General features: G+C 38.0%; 1 long non-coding RNA gene across 1 annotated transcript in view; it reads right to left on the bottom strand.

Annotated features, from left to right (window-relative positions):
• Positions 1–26,978, bottom strand: part of LOC125321684 — a 52,116-nt gene that overhangs the window by 8,855 nt on the left and 16,283 nt on the right. Inside the window, exons 3-4 of the long non-coding RNA XR_007201645.1 lie at positions 24,330–24,397; positions 8,568–8,651 (exon numbers count right to left, since the gene is read on the bottom strand). This is a non-coding gene — a long non-coding RNA (uncharacterized LOC125321684). The remainder of the gene's footprint in view (positions 1–8,567; positions 8,652–24,329; positions 24,398–26,978) is intronic.

The following is a 26,978-nucleotide window of genomic DNA, read 5'->3' as shown; positions in this document are numbered from 1 at the left end:
CACTAGGATTGCATTATTTGTCTTCCAAGAAAGAAGACAATACACTGTCACATGGAGCAGTGCTTTTATGGATGTTTCTGATCACAGCATCATGAAAATGCAGTGATGGAAAGGACCTCAAAGTACCTTTTGCTCCAGCCCTTTAAACTGAAGAAGATTCAAATACGTCTGCTGCTTCAGAAGTGATTCAGAGCAGTGTGTTATTTGCAATTCTAGATTGAATCAATCTTAGTGTTGAATTTGAACATTATTATAAAATCCTTTTGCTGGTGTTTTGTTCTTTGGTCAAAAAAACCCCTTTATTTAACTTTGAGAGCAAGTTACACCTCTGAGGAAGCTACATTACTATAGTAAAAATTAACCTTGGGCTTGCACTTCTGATTTTTTCATAATTTCATTAAAAATATTTCAAAGTATGTAATTTTGGTGTGTTTTTTTAATCCCTCCCCCCAATAATGGGCTTATTATTATTTTTTTTTTTAACTTTATGAAATATTTTGTCCAAATATTTTGATACTAGAAAAAAATTGAAATGGGAATTCCTACTAAATAGAGAGTAAAATCTCCAAAGATTTTTATTAAAATTATGTTCTTTTTTCAACTTCTCTTTTTTATCTGTTTCTGCAATAATTTATGCTGTTGTAAATATTTTGTTATGATTTCCAAAGTTAGTGACTAGATGGTACCACCACAATGATTGAAGATCATGAAAATAACATCTTTTAAACTTATCAGAAAAGAAGGGTAATGTTGCCTCCAGGATCTGCTAGGAGTTGAGTACTACATATTTTACTTTATGAGGATTTCCGTGAGAAAATCGAGGATTTCTCTGAGATAATCGAGGATTTCTCTGAGATAGTCAAGGATTTGAATTTACATCAAGTTACTCTGAAGAAACTGCCTTTTCATGCATGATTCCTCTAAGCAAAAGGAAAGGTGTTTTACTGCAATCATCAACAGCAACTTTTATTAATCATGGCCTATGAAGGTTTAAAGGGGCTGTTTTAAGACAATTTCTGCCCCAAAACTGATATTATAAACTCACACTCTGGATTGTTTTGCAATGAACTCTTTATGTAACCATGCTTTAAAAATAGCAGTTTTTCTATAGAGAACATCTCTGAATTAAACTGGTGGAGCAATAGCACCATTTTTAATGCTATTGAGAATCCTTGGTGCTTTTTGCCATCAAAGTATAGAGTAGTGTTTTCTGGAGAAGTGGCCTGTGTTTGTGTGTATGTTTTTGTGTGTGTAAGAGAGAGAGAAACAGAAAAATAGAGAAAAAATAAGAAAGAGAAAGACAGTGAGAAGATAAGAAAAAAGGAACAAAAGAAAAAAGAGAAAGAAGGAAAAAATAAAGAGATGAAGAGGAAGAAAGCAAAAGAGGAAGGAAAGAAAGGAAGAAGGAAAAAATGAAGGAAAGAAAGACAAAGCCAGTAAAAAGGAAAAAATAAATAAATAAGCCTGTGTGTTTACGAATGCTTTGCAGGTTTAGTTGTTCCAGCAGTGTTATTAGAACCCACACCAAGAGCTGTTTTGGGTCCCGGGGCAAATAGATTCTTCTCCCCCTGATTCCTCACCTGGAAAAGTACCTGGGTGGTCCTGCCATGACACTCCTCTCTCCTCAGTGCCCTCCTCCCTTCCTGCTTGCACTGTAGCACAGAAAACTTACATATGGGGCAGCAGTGGCTGCCAAGAAGTGAGAGAAGCTGAGCCAAGCAGAGGAGAGGGCTGCAGCCAGAGGAGCAGGGGTGCTCTTCTGGCCCCAGTCCCTGCAAAGGGGAGCTGACCCCTTCTCCAGTGCCACTCAGCCCCCACTTTCCTTGTCTCAGCTGGCCCACCAAGCAATTCCTTCTCTAACTGGTGTCAGCATATCCTCATCAGCATTTTCAGAATTCACCTTATGTTCTCACTGCACTTACAATGGGCCTGAAAATAAGGGCTTGGTTTAATTACCATGACTTGATGGGAGGATGCTGTGTCCACCTGTGCCGGAGCACAGCACATCTGCCCAGTTTAGCCACCACCACTGTGTGGCAGCCACCAAGCAGCCCAGGAAAGTGCCTGAAGAAATCACATTGCCTTTGTGTGGCCTCCCCACTTCCTCTTTTTGATAGGGGACTAAGTGGTGTGCCTCCTGGCTTATACAAATTTTCCAGAATAGAATACCCTCCTGGAGATTGTGTTCTTGAGTTCAAAATTAAATTTTTAAATCCGCAGAGGTCTGTTAGACTGGAAAAGGGTTCATATTGTCACATTTTAGCATGTTGCAAATAATGATTTATGTGACTGAAAAAAAGCCATTTTGTTCAACTAGGTTTCATTATACTGTAAAAACACTGATCACAATGGTGCCATTAGCCCAGTCACACTGGCAAAACTTGAGAATGATGCCTGTGAGGGAGAAGACTGAAAACATCCTCCTCTTTTTCCTAAAGCATGAAGGGTATATTGATTTAGTTTTTCTAAAATGAAACTGCCAAATTCTACAAAACAAAAGCTTTTTCAAAACAAGGTGTTAATCTATATCTAATACACATATAAGGTTAAATACAGTGTGAGAGGCAATAGATATTACTGCAGTTCTCTGGTTCACTGCTTTAACGGAGAGAAACCTAGCACAAATCTAATTTTAAAAGGAAATTGCTGAAAGAGTGGATGTAATAGAATGGATATAAGAACAAGATATTTAAAAATTCCATGCTCAGATGGATAATAAGCACTTCAAAATTATACCTGGCCACTGAGAAATGTGCACTTACTCCAAAGCAACTACTGTTCTTTAATAATTGCTAGCCAGTGTTTTTAATTCTGACAATTTGATTTTTAGTATTAAGGTGACTTTGGTTTGAATATATCTAAAGCCAAATGATCTAACAGAATTTTTAAAAATAAAACTGTGTATTTCTGACTTGAAAGAAGTCAACTACTAGACTTTTCCTGAGCTGTATTAGAATAATCAGCTTTTGAGGATGGTGAAGGAAATACCTTAATACCCAAACAGTATGGCTGAAAAGCAAATATTGATACTTTCTGGGAAACAGGATAGAAAATGAAAGACAAAATAGATTTCTCTTGTACTGTGTGTCAAGTATTTTCACAAGCCTGACAGGACTGATTTGCTGTTTAAAGCACAAACGGAAAATCATCACAAAAAGCACAAAAGACAGTTCATTTACTTTGCTCAGAAGACCAGCATTCAACATAACACGAGAAGAAAAGATGCTAAATGATTAAAAGAAGTCCATGGTGCATTGGGTCCAGGTTAAGAAGCAAGCTTGTGTCTGTTGACCCGAACTGGTGCTTGAGGGTGACTCAGCCGGTGCTTGAGAGGTGACTAGATCAAACATGGTAGTATAAACTAAGATTTCAAAGAAACATAGAGACCTGTGGTCCCTCAGAGCTACTGCTGTTGGATTCAGTGGCAAAACTCCCGCTGACAGAAGGACTGGTGTTTGCAGGACAAGTCAGTAACAAAAGGACCCACCTTTTGCAAATTAGGACAGACATTTGCTATGTAGAAGTTTGACTTGCTAGTAAAATTGTTGCAGAGGGATTTGAATTCACTAGCTGAAAAAAAATGATAAATGTATTAAGTTGTTTTGCATGCTGTGACAGATTAAGGGTAATCTTTTGAAAAGCTCCTACATCTTATTTCCAGGAGAGTCACCGAGGTGTTTCAAGGGGCTTTGGATCAGTGCCTCAGTTAACTCGTGTCTGATTTTCCCTGTCAGTTGCTCCAACAGAGAGTCGTATGGCAGCCGGCAAGCTGTCTCACCGTGCCTTGAGGAATCACTTTCTGACTCACGTCATAGCAGCTCTGCATAATAGGGGAGGATTGTAGTCTGCATTTGCGGGGCTAAACTCTGGCATTTGTGCCCCTTGTCTGTGCAAGTGGTATTGAGCCACTGTGGTCTACGACAGGCCCTCTTGGGCCACATGAGGTACTAGTGCTGGTAAGTATTGCAGTTGCAGCAGGTGCTCCTGCAGTGTGTCAGCCCTATTGCATGAAACACCGCGGACACCGGGCTAACAGTGAAGTCATTACACTGCTCTTTCTCTGTTCTTTGTCTTTCTTATGGTTCCTATTTTGTTGGTTTTTTCAGGCATCTTAGAGAAATGCAAAGATTTTCTACAGGGATAATTTATGCCATGAACAAAGCAGTTCATTGCAGTTAAAGCAGTTGCTCACAGAATGAGACGCACAAAAGATAGCTAGGAATCGCTAAGTGCTAGGCTAAGCACTTATGTGCTCATCGCCCTGGTGAATGAGTTAACCATAGAGTTGCTACTGTCTGGACCAGTGTTTGCCAGGCCCCAAAGCACCAGAGAGGCGTCACTGTCTTCAGCAATGACACGCATGATACACTCAGCCTGGGACTCCTGTCTGGTACCTCACCACACTAAGCGTATTCCTGTCTATATTTGTGTTTTCACACTTAAATCCTTGAGTTATAGATGACACCACCTAAGCAAGCTCAACCTTGTCTGTAATTTTGGCCTTTCTTATCTCTGTACAGTCATTCTCACAGCTTTTTCTCATCAGAACAAACCAGGGGGCAGGGGGAAGTTTTCTGTGGGCGCTACAGAGAAACTAGAGCACAAGCCCTACATCAGAGAAAACAGAGATTGCTACAATGGAATAATTACACTAAAATTTGTAGCCAGATGAGTGACATTCCTAATATTTTTTTTCCTTCTTCTACACTGTTTATGCATTATACTGCATTATTGGGATCTCTCTTTTTAGTGTTAGCCCTTATTTTGACAGTTGTCCTCAGACGACAAAGAAAAATTCTTGTTTCTGTTAATTTATAGAAGTATACCAGAGGTGTGTTTTCCAAACTGGGTTGAAATGAGCAGCTAGCAGCTTTCTTGCTCCATATTCTAAACATTCTTTCCAATTATATTCCTCCCTCAAACACTCTTCCAAGGTCATACCTACACTGTTTGCCCATAGCTTTCTGAGTGCTTATACTTCTGGCTCTGTCTGAGCATAATTCAAACAGCATCACCAATCCTATCTAAAACACACTTTCTTGGTCTAAAGTTCACCCCAATTTACTAGAGGCCAGCTGATTTGTGGTAACTCACATGGCTAGTGTGATGTAATTCATATTAGCAGAGCTGCCAGTGAAAGAGGAGAAATCAACCTATGGCAGAGAAAAGTCGCTGACCTAAGTCATATTTGCATTAGGGGTTAAAAATACATACCTGGGGTATTACATGTAATTTTTAAAATCCAAACTAGTTTTTAATATGCTTATGCTTTTAGCTACTTATAAGCCTGTGCGTTAAATGGCACTATCCAAAGCTTCAGCTATACTCTAGATAAGGGTCATAATTCCTTCCACAGTTTTCATGCATGAAGAGTAGACATCTTCATCAACATTTTGCTCTATCTAAGCCTAACCTATCTGCCTTAGATACAGTACTAGTAGTACTTATGCAAATAGGAAGATTGAATCAAATAGGTAATGGCTTATGTGATTTATATGCAGTTTACTGTCGGCAGAATCAGTAAAATCACATCTGTGTAAAGTGCATATTAATGCGCTTGCTGTTATGTGTATTGTCAAAATCTTTTCTTGAAGAGGTTTTCTGAAGGAGTCTTTGCATTGAGGATGAAAATTTGATACGCAAGGCCTACTAAAAAGAAGAGTACAAGGGTTCAAAAGAATTCATTATATTTGTTGAGAGGAAAGTAATAAACTGAAATAAGAAGCATACCACTGACGCTTCTCATGACAGGCAATCAGACAGAGAGGCTGAGTCCATCTGAAACTTGTAGGTGCCTCAGCAATTGAGCCTGTGCAATTCTCTACAGGTCAGCAGGGGATAATAAGAAAATCTGTCAAACTTGAGGGAAGAGTCAACTTTCTAGACCGCAAATCTGATCTGAGCAGAGTTGAGAGACAAAGAGTTCAAAAGGTTAATGCTGCTATGCTTATTTAAGTGAACGTTAGCACTGTTGTGAGAAAACAGATGGAGAAGAACTGGGGGAATTATTTGACTGGTTAGGTTTGTAAAACAGTGAGCTGAACAACAGACATTTTAGGCATAGAAGCTAGTCACAGTGAAAGCGTAAGCTGAGGTCTTCTTTCTCTTTTGCTTCCAAGTAGATTGGATTAATGGCCTTCCAATCATCACAATTATGTGCTCCTATTTAAGAAATCAGTTGGGAAACATCTGGGTTTTACATAACATTCACCATTATGTCTTTCATCAGATAAATTAACAGCTTTGTTTTGCAGTGGCTGTAGAGAGAGAAAAAACCATTGGAGCACAATGGTACTTGCCATTTTTCTGTCAAGATGGAGCCACTATTAGGGATGTTACTATCAGTGATGATCAATGTGAAGCAGACATATTTACTGGGAGTCTGTTCGAACACAATACAAGGGAACAAATAGCAAGGTGGGGCCATTTTGTGGATAGATTACAACCTATTGCTCATGACCTGCCTTTATTACATCCCTTTCTTGTGATCTGAAGAGAAGAGAAACCCAAATAACAGCGGGTTCTGTTGCTCTGATGACAGCTTGAGAAAAAGTAATAAGGAATTCCTACAGCTATAAAAACAGAGTGAGGAAAGGGTGCCAAGTTACCCTTGGAGCTGTCACTCTTTGCAAGGCTCTTTTCTTTTCACTTACTTTTGTATAATACTTTATGGCTAAACAGCTATTTTTGTGGCCAGATGAGGACATAACTCATCCTTTGAGTCGTCTTGGAGAATCGGCGAAGAATTTCTGGTAAAATTTCAGATGGCAAGTGTTATTTCTCATCTGCTTAGATACTGTATATCTTGAAATTTCAGGCATCTGAAATTACGGATTACCTCATGTTTATTGGATCTGTTCTTTGGGCTTGAGCTATGTCCATTTGGAACAAACAATCAATCCCAAAAAGTGTTTTTACATTATTTCTTAAATAATAATTTGTCTTTCAAAAATAAGGCAACAACCTGAATGCAGCTACACCAGAATATGTGAATTGGTTCTGAAAACACTATCATTTCATATTCTTCATTCCTTTACATCCTGTTTTAATTTTTGTTTTCTTTTCCATAATGCAGAAAAAGCCAGATCTGGGTGAATATTGAACAACAGTGTTCATGAACATTCACAGGAATTTGAAATGGCTGTTTGATCTCTCCATATCAAGGCCCCTTGTTATCGGCTGCTCCTGCGGTTTCAGACAGAAAGATTTTTGTTCCTGAGGAGGTTTGAGGAATGGCTGATTTGTGTGAATACCCGTATTTGCATGCGAACGAGGCTACTCTTTTACAAACAAGAGCGTTCATTATTCCTCTGTTTAAAAGGATACACTAACCCAATTAGTGAGCTGGAAGAATATCCCGTGACTTAGCTAACCAATAACATGCTCCAACTAGGAGGCAGTGAATACTTAAACTGTGCAGTGTCTGAACCCCCATGTTGGCATTTCCCAAACCTTTGAAAGTTGAACCCTCTCTTCAGGAAAATAAGAACAATTGCACTCTTCACCCCTTCCGTGGTGTTATTAAAAGCATACCGAAGAGAACAGAGGCTCAGAGAAGTCTGTATGGATCTGGGTGTTCAGATGCTCTCCCTCCTTGCAAAACACGCTTTGAACAGTGTAGAAAGAAACTTAATGTTGATGCATTAAACCAAATTAGTTAACTCCTCTTGAAGCAGAGTGCCATCACACTTCTATAGCCTCAGGCTTTTTGCAGACTCAGGCAGGTATCAGTTACACCCAAGTAACATTTACAGCACAGCCTGTGAAAGAAATCTGAAGGACTGAGACTGGTCATCTACATATTTCCTCATGGTTGATTGTAGTCAAATGTAAACCACCTTTAATGATGCTGACAAAGGTTAGAGTCCACTCACCTAACTTGTGCAAATGCTAATTTCAGACAGTAGGTACATAACAACAAAAAAAAAAAGGCTCAGAGGAATCAATGAGATCAAGAGGCATTTCACGTTTTGGAGATCAGACTTAAAGCCTATTCACAAATGATTCTCAAACAGAAAAAAGGTTGTATTTGCCATGAGTATTACTGAGGACGAATAATCCATCCAGCTGTCCTAAGTAGCATCAGAAAAAAAAATGAGTTCTTAAGTTATTTCTGGCTAAGTTATGCTACATATAAGGAGGTTTATATGATTTAGGTAAGATCTGGAAAAGTATCCAAACTTCTGAATTTATACTCAAGTTTCCACACCTCTGGGTTCAGGGTAAAAGGGAAGATTTACAGAGCCTGGCACAAAATTTAAAAGCCTACCTAGTAATCATCAGTACTCCCAACCCTTCCCACAGCTGCTATTTACCTCCACCTCCTTTTTTTTTTTGACTCTACGGGTTTCTTTTTTTCCCCCTCCTCCAGTCTCAGTCTAACCCCTAGGATATTTAATTAATTTTCTAAATTATGCTCTTTTTATCTCAGCTTCTTTAATAACTGTTACTTCTTTACCCCACACTGTTCACTTTATCTTATCATGTGGCTTCTTACATCTACTCAGCAGATGCATTTTCAGGGCTCTTTGCAGCTCTGCCTGAGCACCTCATCTTTCATCACCCACCTCTTTGTTCCTCTTTATAGTGTTTCCTCTTCATACTTTGTTGCTGCAGCTGAAACTATGACATTTCCACACTGTTCCGTGGGCCTAGGAGAAAAGCAAATATAAATCAGTTGCATTCCAGGAGATGATGTTGGCATGAGAATGTATATAGGCACTGCATTCAAGCACTGGTAAAACAAGACCTCCATGTTAGCTATTGAAATACAGCACATAAGTCTCATTCAAGATAGGATTATACTTTGTCTGTGAAATTTGAACTTTTTATTTTTTGGCATTGATTTCTATCTTTGACCAGTATTTGTTCTGGATTTAAATCAGAGAAACTTGATCTATATTATCTTACTTTAATGACAAAATGTACTGTCTTAACATGGTGAAAATTTCAATGACTGTGCTAGAAAATGTTACTGACTTTACAAGCTACCTACCAAAATCTTCAGATGACTGAGGACTAGCTGTAAGGCAGACACGACATTGCTCAGAGAAACAGAGAAAAAGTATCTCTGAAGTTGTTTAACAGAGGAGAAAAAAAAAAAAATGGAGGTTCCATATATCCTTTTCAGGGTGTTGTGCTGCTGGAATCTATAATATTCCCAGAAGGCCATTCTGACTTGCTTTCTTCCCCAGCCCATGATATGATGACTCAGTGTCCTGAAGCATCCCTGATTGCTTGCAGTCACATGACATAACTTGGAAGTTAAGCTTGAATACCCTTTTTAGGACAAACAGAAAAGTATTACTACTAGGAAGCAAATAATCTGATCTTATTTCCTCTTCCTTGTGTTCTCTTATCTTCTCCCTTTTTCTTTTTCTTAAAACTAGACAGAGCTTGTAAGCACAGTATATTGGTTTTAAATTACTTGCGGTGTTTGCTTGTATTCCAGAATTCCTTCTTTGTTTGCCTAGTTTCAGGTTCTCGGCTGAAATAATGTACCTGCATAATTTTCAGTTCACTCTTGTCTTTAGCTCCAAAAAATGCCTTTCAAATGGCTTTAGTTAATAAACTTTAATGATAAATAATGTAGTGTATGAAGTACTTATATATCTAGCTTTTCATAGTGTCCCTGTATTTTTCAATCTTTTTAAATGAAGTGAGGGTTTTAAGATTTATAAACTAACCACAGAGTCATTCAGTTGTTAAAGAAAATAGTGCACAGAGCTGCTGTGCTCTTCTAGCTTTATTAATTCAATTTGATTTCTCAAAACACGCGAGAGGTTCCTGTTGTTGGATGATCCCATCCCTCTGAACTGAAGTGGGATCAAGATGGGAGTGTTGGCCAATTTCTCTTCAGACCTTTAAAGTCAGAAACAGACAAAAAGAAAAAGCTTGGTCTCCATCACTTCCTGAACTTTGAAGAATGGCTTAAAATCTCTTTCTCACCATTGGTTAGAATAACTTTGCTTGAGGACTTTAGCCAGCCCAAACATTGTATTTAAGAGCAAATTGTTTATACTTCTGTCTCCTTCATCTCCAAGGTCTTCTGGAAGTTTTGGAAAAATTAGCATGTCTTCTTTTGAAAGTCTGTCCCAGCATATTGGAAGACATTTGTACATGTCATTTATACCTGCCTTCTGTGAAGCCCTGGAACTGCAGGGCAAAAAAGCAGGATGGGGTTGCCTTGCTAAGACTGTTCCCCTCTCTTTTCTGTCAGTGTTAATGTAAATTTCTGTGTAAGCTATTTCAGCTGTTGAATGGACAAGGCTGTGTGTTGTCACTGTAAAACTCCTTTACCAGCTAAGGAGAAGGATTCTGAGATGCCCTTCCTCAACTTCCAGCCTCTTTCTATCCTGTCTGTGCTTTTGCCAGCTACAGCACAGATCTGTGCCTGTCTCTTTTGCACACCCAAAGTCCCAATATTTCAGGCTGAGAGAAATATTTCCTCCATCAGCATCAGCACTCCCACAATAAAGTGGCTCTTGTAAAGCAAATGGAGGTTTTTGGCTGAGGGTGAATTACATTCCCCTTCTGAAGAGAATGAAGATGCACAAGAAACAGAATCATAGCTGTAATGAATTAGGAAGTCGTACTATTTTGCTTTTTAAAAACATGGTCAAGATAGCAACAACAGAAACTCCCCAAATGCTACCTTAATTGAAATCTCCATGTCAGCTTTAAATCAAGCAACTATCAGCTTATGGAGGACATTAAAGGAGTTAAGAAATCCCCAACCACTAGTTCTGTTTATACAAACCTGGATGTTTCAGTTCCTTCACTGGAAATAACCCCAAAATGATGAGCTCCCAGCTCTCTGTTTTTTAATCTTATGGATATTGAGAGTTGTCCTGGTTTTGGCTGGGATAGAGATGATTATCCTCTTAATAGCTGGTACAGATCTATGTTTTGGATTTAGGATGAGAATAATGTTGATAACACCGGGATGTTTTAGCTGCTGTTGAGCAGTGCTTGCACAGAGTCAAGGCCTTTTCTGCCTCTCCTTCCATCATCAGTAAAAAGGCTGGGGTGCACAAGGAGCTGGAAAGAGACACAGCAGGGACAGCTGACCCCAGCTGATCACAGGGATATCCCATACCTTGTGGCTTCATGGTGAACAATAAAACCAGGTGGGACTGACTGAGAGGTGGTGGCCCAGTGCCTGGGTAGTGGCAGGGCATTGGTCGGGGCATGGTGAGCAACTGGATTACGCATCACTTGTTTTGCTTCTCTTATCATTATTATTATTTCCCTTCCTTTTCTGTCCCATTAAGCTGTCTTTATCTCAACCCATGAGTTTTACCTTTCCTGATTCTCTTCCCCATCCCACTGGGATTAATGAGTGAACAGCTCTGTAGTGTTTAGCTGCCTGCTGGATTAAACCACAACAGGTATATAAGAGCAAATCCTAGTATTTCTTTTGAAACAGCTCTTTTCACTTAATTTCAGTTCACTTACTGCCCAGCAGAACTGGGCACTGCTCCTGACTCAAACCTTAGGACATTTCCAAAACACTACTAAGTAGCTTAATTAACAACAATGAACATTCTCTGAAAATTCAGAATGGAAGCATAATGCTAATTTCAATAAAAGAAATGAGATATTTTATTTCTATTGTGCTCAATGAAGCACTAGCTGTGCTGGCACTATGTTCATCTTCATGTAAATGTTGGCAGGACTTTACCCATATTTCTAATAGAGCATGTTTTCAAATGTTAGTTTAGCTTGGGCAAAAATAATCTAGAAGTTAGAGCTGTCGTTAATACCTGGAAGGTAACCCTAATATGTGGTTACTGAGGTCCTTGGAAAGTGGGTATTGATGGCTTGGTCCAGGTTGATTACATTTTTATCCATGCCCTTAACCCTGAATGAGTACCTTTTGCACAACTGTAACAACAAGTGCTTAAAGTAATTTACAGCAACAGCAAAAGACTCCACTGGGGAACAGCATGACATCTAACTGCTTTCTGCCTCCATTCCCACAGGGCCAACTTGAAATGCCTTGAGGGAAGGACAAGCTATTCCAGCTATGCCAGCTGTTCTCTGTAGCATCATTATTCACTGGCACAACTAAGAGTAGTTCTGAAAATGCTCTAACTTGCACAAGGAATTGATGTCTAGGTAGGAGCTTTCAAGAGCAGAAAAGTGGGGGACTGGGGGGGTCTGGTGGAAAAATCGTCATTCTAAGGGTCACTGAGAGCTCCTCTGACACAACAGGAGTCGAGTCTTTAATGTAGCACTGAAAATTAGATGAAGAATTTTATTTCCACTCCCTTGTATCAATCATTCTTGTTTCCTGTGCAAACACAGACATTTTTGTCATTAGGCTAAAAATAAAACCTTTTGAGAACTCAAGCAACTGGTCTGTCTAGTTCTTTTTGTGCAATGTTTTTTCTGGTAGTAGCAATAACAGGATGTGCTGACCATTTCTCAGTGTAATAATCTGGTCTAGTCACTGATATAAACAACTTCCCCTTTAACCTTATAATTTATTCACAGCAGGCCTAATCCAAGACACCTTAAATAACAAAAATATTGATAAAGAATTTGCAATTATAGACACTCTCCTGTGTTAAGTATAATAATATCACAAATAGTGTCCTGTGGAGATAGGTGTCTTTCATAAATCTGACTAAGGTAATATTGTTATCATTCTTGCCTTTCCAAGCAAATTCCACTTAAAAGCCTGAGCATGGTTATGGTGCTTATTCCAGTGCAGGAGCCTAGGAGGCTAAAGTGTTGTGCAAAAGGCATGTCCCTGTTTGGGGTAACTAAATCCTTCCTTGCAAATTGGTTGTACTAGTAACTATAATGCATGCGTACGAAGGAGAATTAAAAGAGTTTGCATGAGGTGGAAGGTTCACTGTCATTTCCCTCATTCCTCCCTTATTTCCTCCTTATTCACTGAACTCTCATCAAGACTTTCATTGCCCTCTCCCCTGCTGATTCAAGGAAGTGTTTTTGAATGGTGCTCTCTGAGTTAATTTTAGGGTTTAGGTCTGAATGGTCCATGTTTCTTTTTCCATCCTGATCAGGAAATACAAAGCCACAGTTCGTATTCATGCTCAGGTTTGCAGAGAACCATTTCCCCAGCACTTATTTTAAATCTTGTTCTGGGAGGAAAAAACCCTTCCAGTTTGAAATAAAGCCAAATTAGTTTCCCCTTCCTGAAGTATTTCTTGTGCTTCCATACTAAAAAAAATGCTGAAAGTCAGGAAAACATTAATCTATGTGCAGACCTATACAGATGCTCATTTTTTGTTGAGAAAAATAATGAGATTGCAAGTAAAGTTTCTGAACCTTATCTCGTATACATTAGATTCACAAAGGGAATTTTAGTTCTACTGGAAAACTTTTCCCTGAATTATAGGAATATATGTTTAAAGTGACTCATTACTATAATGAGTTATATCAGAGAGTATGACTGTAAAGAACTGCCACTTTACTCAGCTACTCCAGCCATCCTGTGGGCTGAGTACTCACTGCATTTGTAAGGGTTGTGCCTTTTATGTTATACACAGGGAGTTGTAGTTAGACCATTTAAAACAGAAACTGACCTCTATGGAGAGACCGGGTATGAGACAATGTTTTATGCTGCACAAGCCAAAGGCTTGTTAAAAATTTCTTTTTCACACACATTACTTCCATGCTAATGCATTAACAAACTGTGGTGAAATATTCATCATTTATAAATAAACATTACAAATGGTCCCACAGCATACATAAGGGAAGACTGAAATTGCAGCCAGAGTAGGGGTTTACCACTAGCCCAGTGCAGATACAGGTTAAGAGGGATCTTGTCAGAGCTGCTGCCCTGGGAGATCATGTTGGGGTGCACGAGTCAGTATCTGTAAACTCGCTGGCTATTGCCAGAGCATACTCATCTGATGCCTTTAATTTTAACATGTCAGGGGGAGAAAAACCTGGATACAACTTCAGTCTGGGGGTGAAAGATGGTAGCTTTGATTTTTTGTGCTCACACCAGCTCGGTGACTGTTATTTTCTGGGACATGCTGACTTCAGTGGAGTTTCTGTGCACAATGCTTGTAGAAAATCAGGTCTGGTGGGTGCTTCCATGAGAGCTGGAATAGATGACTGACCTTCCATAGCTTATACCTCTTGAGGGAACAATTTACAGAATATGGGATATGGGAGATTTATTTGGAAACCATATGGAAACATTTATGTGTAGCTTTTGTGAGTCTAGGATTAATGTAACAAAATATGATACTCCATATTTGTTGGCAGGATGATGTTGAAATGGAGGGTTCACCTTTCTATACATTCATTTAAAAGTGTTTAGATTTTTTCTTCCACTAGAATGTGTTGGGGACCAAACATTTACAATATAAATGGACTCTCAAAAAACCTCAGTTGAAAAGGCTGGTTTTCATAAAAAAACCCGAACAACAAAGTAAAGATTGGCCTGGAATACAGCGTATGAAATGGCTTAATCATTTGGGACAGTGTTGTCATTCCCTACTAAAGTAATTTTTCCAGGATCCAGTTGTAACTGGTGATTCTGGTAAATAGTTGTCTTATGTCCATGGAGCCTCTTTCCTTTACTGTATTGGAATCACTAGACTGGTGTGACTTATGTCAGATTAGGTCTGATTTTCTGATCTTGATTTGACTGGTCAGCTTGACAGGAGATTTAAATAGAAGTTGCCCTGCTGGAAGAATCCAAGGAGGAATCCAGTCTGTGGTCTTACCCAGAGCCTCTGGAAGTGCACAGTGAAAAGCTAACCCCCGTTCCCACAAGAGTTTGCATCACACAGTTCTCTCTACTGGTTTCTATGTACCACTCAAGTTCCTGAATGAAGGCTCACAGTAGCTCTGCCTGTAGGTAAAAGCAATGTTAGTTTTCCTTGTAGAGATTGCAGCTGAGTTCACAGTGGAGATTTAATAAAGAATGATGATCTGTAAGGCTGCTTCTCTTCTTTGAGCACCTGTAAAAGATGATTAATTGTTCCCCCCAAGAAATATTTTTTAAAAAGCTTTCTCACCTTCCTTTTTCCACCTGTCTCCTCTGAGACTACACCTGAACTTAGAATTTGTCACAAAATGTAGGTGGTGGCAATGTCTTACCTTCTGCCACACGACTGCATTATTTGGAAGAGAAAAGTGGGAAAGAACTTAGGTAGCAAAGTAAAATGAGTACAAACCCATACCATAAATTGTATCAGTCATTCTCTCTCTAGATTCTTCTGTTATCTTTAATATTACAGAAATTAATATAATCAGATAATATTCTCAAATACTGTTAATGAGCACAGGAGATAGACAGAAGGGCCAGTCTGGACAATGTTGCCAGAATTTCAGCTATACAAAGCCTAAAGGCCATGGGGGCCTAATTTTACCTGGGACAGAAAGAAAAGTTAATGTGATATTTTCTGAAAATAGTGTACATGTTGATACATGCTAACCAGAAACCCTTTGGTGATAGTGATATGAGTCTTCTAGGGAAGACAGATTAGAAAGGGGCAGATTGTTGTTGTAGGGCCAGGTGGCCCCAGGCCAATGAGGACTACATGATTAATGTCCGCACTGAACCTGTACCTTGCACTCTAGCTGTAAAGTACCTGACTTCTGCTGGAACAATGAATTCAGAATAAAGAGGAGGATGCTAGAAGTAGTAAAAAACTCTCAGGGGAGCGAAGAAAGCCTCAAATAAAAGGGAAAATGAGACTTATGACAGGATAGTGTTCCCTCAAACAGTCTGGGTTGCTTGGACGTGTCTGTGGTGAACAGCTGATACTCGGGTCTGAGTCTTTCCTTCTAGGGGACTTCATGGAGCAAATCCAGGTCCTGCTGCTCTAGCCAAGAAAGTAATAGCAACTCCAAGATCCTAGAAAGCACAGGGTTCGTTGTGACTTGGCATAGTGATTCACAAGAGAGGAAGGTGCCAATGCTCAGACAGCATGTCGGGCATGTCAGCTGGTGAAGGAATTTGTTGGCATTGCACCCCAGCTGGTGCAGATACTTGGCCTTTTAAAATTTGATGGAGGTGCTGTAATACCTAATGTATTCTGCATCTCCAAAATTGCTTGTATCTGCCTTTTTTTTTTTCTGCAAATAGAAGCACTTGCCCTAAAAGTGGATACAAAGTTTCTGTTTTATGAAAGCTTTTCTGACATATTGCAACCTAGGTAAAACTTGAAGGATGCTATGCTTAGGGAATGTGACTCCTGAGGAGGCTACTACAGCTAATATAATTCTCTGGGGAAGTATTCAAAATATATGTCCTAAAATAAACACCTCCTGCTTACAAGCAATCTTTTCTACTGCTGCAGTTCTTTGGCAGGAACGCTGTCTTCTAGGTTTAATCCCTTAAGACTTCAATACATTTTATCAGTGGTTGGATTTTTGTGTGGGTTTTTTTGTTTGTTTGTCTGTTTTTAATTATTTCCTGTTTTCCACATCTTTTCAAGAGCACTGCCTTTTATAGCAGAAGCCAGGTGGTGTCTACTGATTGTTCACTAGTCAAAAATGAACAGAACCTATTAATTGTTCAGGCCTTGCAAATCCTAGACTTCCTACTACTAGAAGGAGAAAGCTGGTGTGTTGCAAGATTGTTTCCATCCTTATGCTTTTGTCTGATTTCCAGCATATGCTGTAAATATGGTAGGCATATGTGTCTATTTCCTTTATGAATCATGGAAGGAAATGTGTACACTGAATGTGCTGCTCTTGTTAATTTTTATGCAAGTGTTTTATTTTCTTTATTAGGGTGAGATATATCTTATATTAGGCTGCAATATACAGTCATTTCTCTTTGTACAGATGGCTGTATCTAAGTATTCAAATGTTTTTACAAAGTTTTTTGCTAGGTCCCTTTTTTTTGTATAGGACACCCTTTAATTCTAAGGCAAAAAATACAATCCTTCAAATCTTACTTAAAAGAATCAATAATCCTTGTTTCTCCAATGATGCTGATTTTACAATCCTTCATTAAATAGATCAATGCATTTCCATCACAATGTTATTCTTACTTTACTGAGAAATTAATAATAAGTTTATCTTTTCTGAAAATTGCATAAACTGGTAAAGAAAAATCGAACTTAGCCTTTATGTTTCTTTCATTTTTGAGGGAAAGAACCTTATAGAATTTCTGTTAAGATCTGCAATGTTAAATGTTAAATGCTTCTGCTGTAAGTGGAGCTCTAAGAATTCTCTTTCTTTTAGAGAAACCAAGTTTCTCTAAGCCACAGAAGGCTCCAAGATTATTACTGAGTGGCTGCAAAATCCAGTTATTTCAACTCAATTGCAGCTCTCAGGGTTTGACTTCAGCTGCGACTGCATGTTACAAATCATATGGTATGCACAATGGAAGCAAAAAAAAATCAGTAACAGTGAGATGGAAAAGACCTTAGAGAAGTAAATTTCTACGAACAGGTTGGTGTTCACAGTGCTGTCCAAATTAGCCTTCTAAGTGCCGGCCTTTACTGCTATGAAAAAAAAGAAAAAACCCCAAACAACCAACATTCCCTCTAAAACTTCAGTATAAACTCCCCTTATTAACGTGGCTGCCACTAACATTTCCTCCTTGGATCTCTTTGGCTCTAACCCACCAGAGAATGGCTCCTACAGCAATCATTACCAATGAGGAATTAAGCCACAATGAACCAGGTGAACTTCAACAGGGTTCTAGCACTTATGAACACAAAAGGTGACTAAAATTGCTAGTGATTTTTCCGGCCACATTAGCAAGGAAAGGAGAATGCTTTGAGGGAAAGCACTAAAGTATCCAAAACAACCCTTAGAAGAATAAGGGTATTCATAAATATTCATAAGGGGAAAATATCTGTTAACTCTTTATTTAATTCTATGACTGAAGACATTTAATAGAAAATGTCTTTTTTTACTAGATTTAGTCTGTGTTTGATTCTGTTTTGAATTAGTCTAAGCAAGTCTGGGTTGTAAAATTGATAAAAGAAGCTTTACTTGTGAAAAGCAGCTGCTGGGATTAATTGTTCCATTTACCTAGTCAGATATTTAAGGTTTGGTATAACTAATCTGCAGATACTTTTTTTATCTGGGAAGTTTCCTGATGTAAAATACCTCTTGCACTTTTCTTAACAAACTCCAGATAAAGAAGGGTGGTTCCTTACCCATGACATCTATAAAATGTTAGTTCTGCCCTCTTATTTCATACAAAATTTCACTTACTTACGTAGTTTTCATACATTTATAATAATAAGCAGAAATAAGTAAAACAAGTAAGGAACTTGTTATTCTATCATTTATTATCTCTATCATCTTTAAATTGTGTAGAGATTGATCAAACAAGTGAAATAAAAATATTTACCTTTGAACATATTTTTAATTTTTTTGCTTAAGAATGACTTATGATTAAAGAGAAGTGGAAAGGGGAAAGAGAATTGGAAGACAAAGTGATTTCTCAGGTCAGATTTTCGTTCTCTGTATAAAATGTAAATTGAGAAATGCAGGGGGTTATAATGGCTTGAATTTAAGGAGTCTCTACCTCTTTCTGCTGAGCTCTATGTGTTGAAAAGACTTACTGGCTTCTTATGGTGTCTAGGAGTAGCTAAATGAGTTAAAAAACTGTAAAAATCTTCCACCAAACTACCTTGGTTATTTGCAAGGAACAAGGAAGAATTTTGTTTGTTTGTTTTTTGAGAGACGGATTGAAAGTTTTTGAAAGATGACGAGCGAGTCAGCAGGGTTTGGAGTACTGAGATGATCCTTGATAGCTGATAGCTCAAGAAAATGCTTCATCAAAACAGAGCTGGCAGGCATCTCTTCACTCCATTGAACCTTCAGAGTTGATAAGGAGGTTTTAAAATATGTTATTTGTAAGAAAATTTGTTTTTCATGTATCTGGTTTATAAGTAGGGGGTTTTCAGTATACGGAACACAACAGAAAGTGGCTATGTCTTCATTTGAACAAAGGACTAATATCAATGTCAAAAAAATCTGCCTTTCAGCAATTTTGTTAACAAATCCATTGAAAAAAAATCTCTGGAATCACTTAGAAAACTCTGTCAGTAGTAGATTTCATGTGTATGTGTGAAACCAGCAGACTAGTCATAGGAACTTTGTAATTAGTGATTAATATTTTGAAAGATCCCATTAGTAGCAATCCTAGTAGAAATAGAGAAAAGGACGGTGTGTCCATGGTTCACCAGCAGGACAGATTGTGGCTTTACAGAACATTCAGATGTTTCAAGTTCTTTCTTAGACATTTCTTAGATGAAGAAAACAACTGGATCCTGGGATATTTCACTGAAGGCTGCTTTTGTCAAACAAAGAAACAGGAGATGGCTGACCTCTCTCTTTGCTTACAGAAAGTTTTATATTTTCTACTGTTTTATATTTAAAACACTTTATATAACAGGCCAGGCACTAATGTTATGAAGTCACCAAGCATACATGTACAGTGGTTCCTGTCAGCAGCAAGAGGTGGACAGGTTTTTCTGGAGACCAAAACAGTCATTGTGAGAGAACTGAAAATTGATCTTCCCCTCTCTCACTCCCTTTCCCTGCTAGAAAATGGAGCAGGGTCTGATAGTTGGAGGCAGGAACGCCCAAACAAACTGCTGCTAACTTGTAGAAATCACCGGAAGAAATACAGTTCTATCTGGTATCTTAGAAACCCAACACACTTCAGTCATTTAGTCACTCACTTCTTCCGTCACACTCTTATCTCCCTTTTATTATGCTTTATCTTTCTCACAAGCCATTCCGGGTCTAAGTCTGTAACATATTTACATTGTGCTAGTTTAACAAGGTAATTCTTTTTCTGCAAATACCTGCCCAGTACATCTTGTCCTTCTGGTGGGACAATATTTATAAATAAAAAAAAAAAAAAAGAAAAATATTTTTCCTTAGAAGAACACACTAAATAGACCCATAAAATTTAGGCTGCAGCCTTCTCATCTGCTTGTTAAACAAATGTGTTTCATCTACAAGACAAGCAGAATCTGGTATGTGAATATCAAAGCAGAATCTGACCTTTAATGGATCTGTGTGTATGACCTAAAGGAGAATTTTTATCTCTGCACTGAAAGTGCATAAAAATGTAAACTGGAATTGGTGCTATTGATTTGGTTCTGGTACTTGTTTCTTTGTAAGCCTACTGCACTCTTCATGACTTTTGGGGATTTTTAGAACAGATGCATGTTTTTTGCTGAAAGAAATGGGTGTGGGAGAACTGCAGTGAGCTGGGCTTGTTTCCATTATGCTTAGAGGCCTTTTCCCTGTCACTCAGGTTAAACTGAGAGGTCCAAGTTAAAGCATCCATCTGTTAAACTTTTCACGACACAAAATGTGTTACTCTAAACTTGTGAGAAAATAAAAAAATTAAATCTTCTGATTCTGGAAGAAAAAGAAATCAGAAGTCATCAAACAAGCATCAAAAGTCAAGGGGAATAACCAGCACTAGGACAGGGAAAAAAGCAGGGATATAGCTGGTGGCAGGATGATGTGAGTTATGGCTGTATAGGTAAGAAAGGTCTTGGACAGATGTGGGTGGAACAATTTTGAGGAAATAGCAGTACCTCTCACCAATTTCAGTACAGAAACAAAACTCTTTGAGGATGGACTGCTTCTGAAGTAATGAGTGAAGGGAAGGCCTGCATCAAAAGCTGAGAAAGTCCTTTTATTTTTCAAGCAGTGTGTATGAGCTATTTATTTTATAGATCTTTCAAGCCATTGCTCTGATGAGTTGGGAAGGACTGACTGGTGAGATTGACTCTGCTGGCCCTTGGTGAACTCCTATCCTGGGATTCAGCTGTGAATCTCCCTCCACCGTCTCAAGAGCATGCCTAATTTACACAATCTATCTCCTTCTGTACAGCTTCCACTGGAGTCAATGGGAGTTGTGTGCCTGAAGCCAAGGGCAGAATTTGGCTCAGAGAGAGTATAACAGCTCCAGTGCTTTGCCAAATGAAATACATTTAGAGTCTGACATGCACAGTTGGATGCAGTAAGTAAAAAATCAGTTTTACTGGATACAAGGCTTCACTGACTAGTGTTACTTCCCTCTTGTCATTGTTAAAAGATGTGCTTTATAGGAAAAACTGTGCTGGTTCAAGCCAGAGACTTATCTTTACCTACTGTTCGTAGAGTGATGCTTTATGTATCTCAGTTTCCAGTGCTGTGTGGCTAAGGACTTTCTGTGTCAGAGGCCACATTTTTTATTTAATTTTGCATCAATTATAATAAAAGTTGTGCAAAGTTTAATCGATTTCTTTGTCACAGCTATTCAAAACACCGTTCTTTTTTAATTCATTCCAAGTAATTTTCCCAAATGCAGCAACAGTAGCAACACAGTTGACTGATAAGATCTATACCTCATTTAAAACAGACATTCAGCTTGTGTAGTCACTGCTAAACAACAAGTATTTTACTGCTAAGTCCCAGTATCTCAGTTCACCAGTGTCAGGAACATGAGCTCTAATGCGGCTTTTTCTTGTAAGGTTCTTCTCATAAAAAGCCATTTTGAACTACATGCAAATGACTGTCTTATAGAAGTAGCCTTTTAGTCTTTATTGACATTATATATAGGTAATTCCTATGGGATCATTTCTTCTCATAGCTGCGAAGTTTAATTCAACAAAATTGCACATATGGTCAAGAACTCAGCTATTCCCAGACTTTTACAGTCTACAGGAGTCTTCCATGGGGACCATTAGTTGCAGCTCTTTGTTCTTCCCTAAAAATATAGTGGCTTACTGCTATTTCCCTAAACAAATAACTGTAGAAAAAAAATACAGTGCTTTTCATCGGTAATTGCATATCCCTGAAGTGATCTGCATTTGTTTCTGTGCTGTGTTTTTTGAGGCTTTTCTTTTTTTGTTTTGATTTTCTTCAGTGATGCTTCTGCTTCTTTTCCTTAGTGGTTTTTATCTTTGCTTTTAAATTTACAGTTCTCTCCTCTGGTGAGAAAATCCAAGTGAGGAAATCTCTTCACTAGAAATTATTTTCATAGAAATCATCGATTTGTTCAGCCTCTTTAGAACAACCAGTCTTCACAACAGTAAGGAATCTGGTCTCTCTGACATGGTAAAGTTCAAGACTTGTATCAGTTGTTTCCTTTAAAGCAAAAAAGCAGAAAACCTTGGTTTTGGATTATGTGATAGTTTACAATACTTCTGTGCAGTGCAATATACAAGACCAGATTATTTTTCTTTAAAATTATGTCAGGGCTTTGTGCAATATTCCCAGGAAATATTCCCTATTTCCTAGCTAGATGTTTCAAGAATGGAACTATCAAAAATTTCATAGATGCAGAAGAGATTGATATAAAAAATCAAAGTGGAAATGTTTTGGTTAAAACAGTGGAAGATGTCTGGGATTCTTTTCCCCCTCAACATGTGGATTTTAATAACTGCTGTTTGTTGTTAATTACAGAACATACTGCATCTTCTTATAAACATGCCAAAGGAGAATCAAGTTAACTTGTTATATTCCCCTTTGGATATGGTGTCCATATACAATATTTAGACTAAATCCTGTGACTACCTTTTTCCAATTGATATATTAGGGAGGCAGGTTCTCAGCAATCTGGACAATGAGAGGGTGGGGGAGCTGAATCCCTAATCATGCTCATAAACTAAAATGCCACACTGTACATGTCTGCGAAGTTAGGTGCCTTGAATAGACCAAAGATACCCAACTCATATGCATTTCTTTGAGCAATTAAATCTTAGTACTTGATGCACAAAGAATGCCTCTATGTGTGAATTTAGCTTTCAGCATGTGAGAAAGTTTGCAGAGCCTAAAAGGAGAGAGAGAAAAGCACCAGTAAGATGAGAACATTATGTCAGGTAGTGACTATCACCTAGGAGGATCTTAAAACATTATATGCAGCATCTGAAATATTTCCATATATGATTACATTTTATGGTGTACAACTATTAGTTAGATGTGCCATAGCTGGTACCTTATTCCTTATTCATATTTGCACAATCTATACATGTAAAAAAGGGGAAGCCACATATATGGAATAGACAAAGAAATGGAATAATCAAAAGCCTGCGTTTGAATAATTAAACAGCCTGAAGTTACTGAAGTCCAAGAATACTTTAATTAATCAGAACTAATAAAAAAACTTAAATAAAATATAATTAATTTTATATAAGTTTCGGTGTTTCTTAATAGAATAAATCTCTTGTGTGAAATATTTAGGTAATGACTATCATAAAGGAGACTGATTTAGAGTGTAATAATGTGTTCTGAAAGACTCTGCTTTTCTGTGTCAGTTAGGAGGAAGATGTCATTATACTTGACAGTGTATTCATTGTGCCTAATACTCAGTTAGTTGTAGCAGAGTGTGTACAACAATACTTCCATAGTATTTTTCACCCTGCCCATACACCCACTCCATCACTGTGGTTGTCCCCAAAATATTTTAGAGAGTTCATTCTCTCACTCTTCATTTTTTTTTTTCTTTCCCGTTTCTCAACAAGCTGAATACATCAGTAACAGGCTGAACTGTTGGAAAAAATGTGGGATAGACATCTAAGAGTCTGTCTATTACTTTTGTAAATTTCACCCATGGCCACCCACAGAACAGCTTGGGTTTTTTATTTGTTTTTTTTTTTTTTTTTAAATTCTTCTTTCTGTCTCCTGTCATATTTCCAATTTTATGACTGTTTGGAATACCAGAATTCCTGTAAGTCAGTAAAGTTAGGAAATATCTGCTAAAGCTTTGATATGTTCATTTTCCAGAGTTATTACTGTACATGAATGATGTGAGAACATTGTGATCCTCTGCTGCTCATTATGGCTATGTACCTCCATTTAAGAAGGTTTGTTAAAAATACCATAAAGTTCATTATGTACTACAATGGCTAACTATACTCATTAATTTTGAAAATGCATGTAATTTAAATTGGTATTGAATACACGCTAATGCATGGAAAGGTCTGATTGCATAGTAAAGGAACAGATGGTCTTCGCCTTGAGGAGTTTACCACCTGAAAATACAAAAGCTGTGTAGGGAGAGGGTGTAAACACAGAAATGAAGGGCTCACCACACAGGAGGAGAGTGGGGATGAGAAGGGTTGAGTCACAGGGAAGGAATGAGCAACAGCCTGTCAGGAAACACCCTGTGAGTTCCAAACATTTTTATTTTGTTTGATACGGGTATGGGTAGGTGGAGATCAGTTAAACAGGACAAAGAAAAGGCAGGGAAAGAGAGGCAAGGGCATTTCAGGATGTGGAGAAGAGAGGAGGGAGCAGGCATGCGACAAAGAGGAGGGTAGAGATAGGGAGAGGTGGGGGCGAGATGGATTGCAACAATCAGCAGCGGGAAAGGATAATTAAAAATCATGGGTGTCTGTCAGACATTAAGCCTCTTTTACCTTTGCTATGTCAGCTTCATTGTCAGACTGGATCCTCCCTGTAGTCTCTTCCTCATTCCAGGCTGCTCCTGTCATTGTTTAACACAGTTGTGCATGAACCATGCGTTCAGACTGAAGCCATAAAATTATACAGTGCACTTAATTGAAAGATTGAAAAATTACTTTACACCGACAGACTACACAATGGTTGACACTTAGGGACTGATCTTAGGCTACTGTAGTCAGTGAGTGTAATTTAATGTTGTAACTTTCAAGTATGAAACCAATGATTTTTCCTTTGGCAGAGGGAAATTGTTCTTACACCACGTTAACTTTTTGTGTTGGAAAGGGAACTTCTCCCTTAACTTAACCCTCTTAAAGATTCAGATAGCTAATAATATTTCTCATTTATGCTTGAGATGGCCTCACTCTCAAGAATTGTCTGTGTGTGTGTATATTTCCTTAGGTCGAGTGAGCTATTAAATTTCCTTAATATTGAAATGTTTTGCTTATGTGCTGAGAATTTTTATTTTGCTTTCAAAAACGATGGCAGATTAATGGTAAATAAATATTCTGATCAGAAATCCTAGATCAGCTCTAAGTCTTTTGTCACTGCCACCCTTCCTTTCTCAGAGAAACAAAACCCAATTAAGATCCAATTTTATTTGTCTCCCTCCTTGCTCGCCGCAACTTGTTTGAAAAGAGAAGCTTGTTTTTCTGAAAAGCTACATTAAACCAGAAGACTTTGAAATGGAGAGGCTCTGTGTTCCCTAATTTCTTCCATAAAACATGGCAAAAACAGCAAAGTAGATCCAAACAACATCTAAATTGTTTGAATAGTGACACATATCATGGCTGAGCTTTATAGGCTGCATTCCTGTTTATTTAAGTCCAGTTACTGGCTGCCAGAATTACACTCATGGGACCCAAATATCTCCAATCCATAATCTTATTTTCCAGTCAAAATTCAGAAAAAAACCCACCCAAAAAATAGAGGAAACCCAAACAAACCACTCTCTGTATGAAGCCAAGGGTTTTTTGCAATTCAGTAAATTCAGCCCTTCTATCCATAAGCTTGGCATTTGCATTGTCAGCACTTACTCTTTTAAGTGGAATTAGAAAAACAAAACATCAATGGAAAATCAAGCTGATTTCAATATTGTTCAACAAAGCAGGAATCAGCTGACACTGTAGGAACTTCTTATCCCATTTTCTCTGAACAGCAGGGTAGGAGCACTTTTAGTATTAAGATAGTTCATTTTCTCTAAAAATTACACTGAAGACTGCAGTTTGGTGTCATTTACAAATATTTGAATTTCATAATTGTTTCCATACAATATGGAGAGAGAACCCACTAGAATTCCTGACTTATTGAATATTCTTACTGCCAGAGTCTCACTTTCAGTATGTAGTGTCAAACTTGCATCTTTTGATCACATAGGCTGAATCTCTCACATTAGAATAATTTTTTTTTTATTTACTTTTCAAACAGCTTCTCTCATGGAAGTGCAGCTAATGGCACATTATTTGCAGCCTCTGTTCAGTAACACTTTGTTCAAACTAATACCTCTACCCAGAGCTCATTAAAGCAGCACTTACACGCCTTCAATACAAAGGGAATAGTTTCAGGATGAGCACTGGGTGTCTGATCTTCTTTTACACAGATTATCCCTTTTTTCGTCCCTGCTCTAGGCAGTGCACGAGTGAACTTATTCCTAAAATACTGTAGCAAGAAATGGCTTCTTCCACTCTCTTATTAAACTGTCACAAAACATATCTGAGAACCAGATATTACACTGCAGTGTACTAGGAAATTTAGGAGATCATATAGAAACTCTCTCAATAAAAAAATGAAAGTGTTCATCTTCCACTGACCTACAAATCACAATTTCTTGTAAACACTATTTCTTTTCAGCTTTGTAGAATTAAAAACTTTTCATTAATCAAACCCATGAATGTTAAAAAAGTAATGTACTATACATTTAATATATTTAAAAATCTGATTTTATATCTGATAGAATGAGATATGATCATATTGCCAAAAAGCCTCCTACTTTTTTGACACAAAAATCCTAACTTAGAAAATGTAACTTCAAACATCTCTGGTTTGCTTTTGCTTTCCTTTTTCATTCATAGCTTTACAAAATGCAGCCACTGACTCCCAGAAAGTGAAGTAGAATCTCATTCCTATGAAATGATCAGGCACCTCATTCCAGGAGTCAGGTGACACCAAGCACACTGGATGAGTCTTTTGGAAAGTGTAGTTGATGAGATCAGGCTTGGGTCTCAAGTAGTTAGATGCTTACTTTGATTCAGGTCTCATTCTACTGCCATTAAATAAGTAAATGAATACATCAATGTTGTTGATGACATAAATACATAAATAAATTAAAATCTTCTCTTTGTTTTTTCTGGATCTTCATTTTACATATAGATCCTTGAACTGAGGGTCCTGGTGGGATGAGGCTGGCACAAGGTGATAGCTATAGAAAGAGATACACCTCCTTTGCATGCGCACACAGTTAAGTAACTGCAGCAGTGTCTGTATTCTCCTGACTAATCATTCTGGCTTGACTTCTGTGTTAAATAATGCTTCAAGGGAAAAAACCTGGGAACTTAAATGTCCCATCCTCATGTATTTCCCAGTGAAGTGAGTACCCAATCTATGCT

The sequence above is a fragment of the Corvus hawaiiensis genome, chromosome 2, assembly GCF_020740725.1.
Source record: "Corvus hawaiiensis isolate bCorHaw1 chromosome 2, bCorHaw1.pri.cur, whole genome shotgun sequence".
Taxonomy (NCBI): domain Eukaryota; kingdom Metazoa; phylum Chordata; class Aves; order Passeriformes; family Corvidae; genus Corvus; species Corvus hawaiiensis.
The sequence above is the reverse complement of the archived record's forward strand: the minus strand, read 5'-3'. Positions and strand labels throughout refer to the sequence as shown.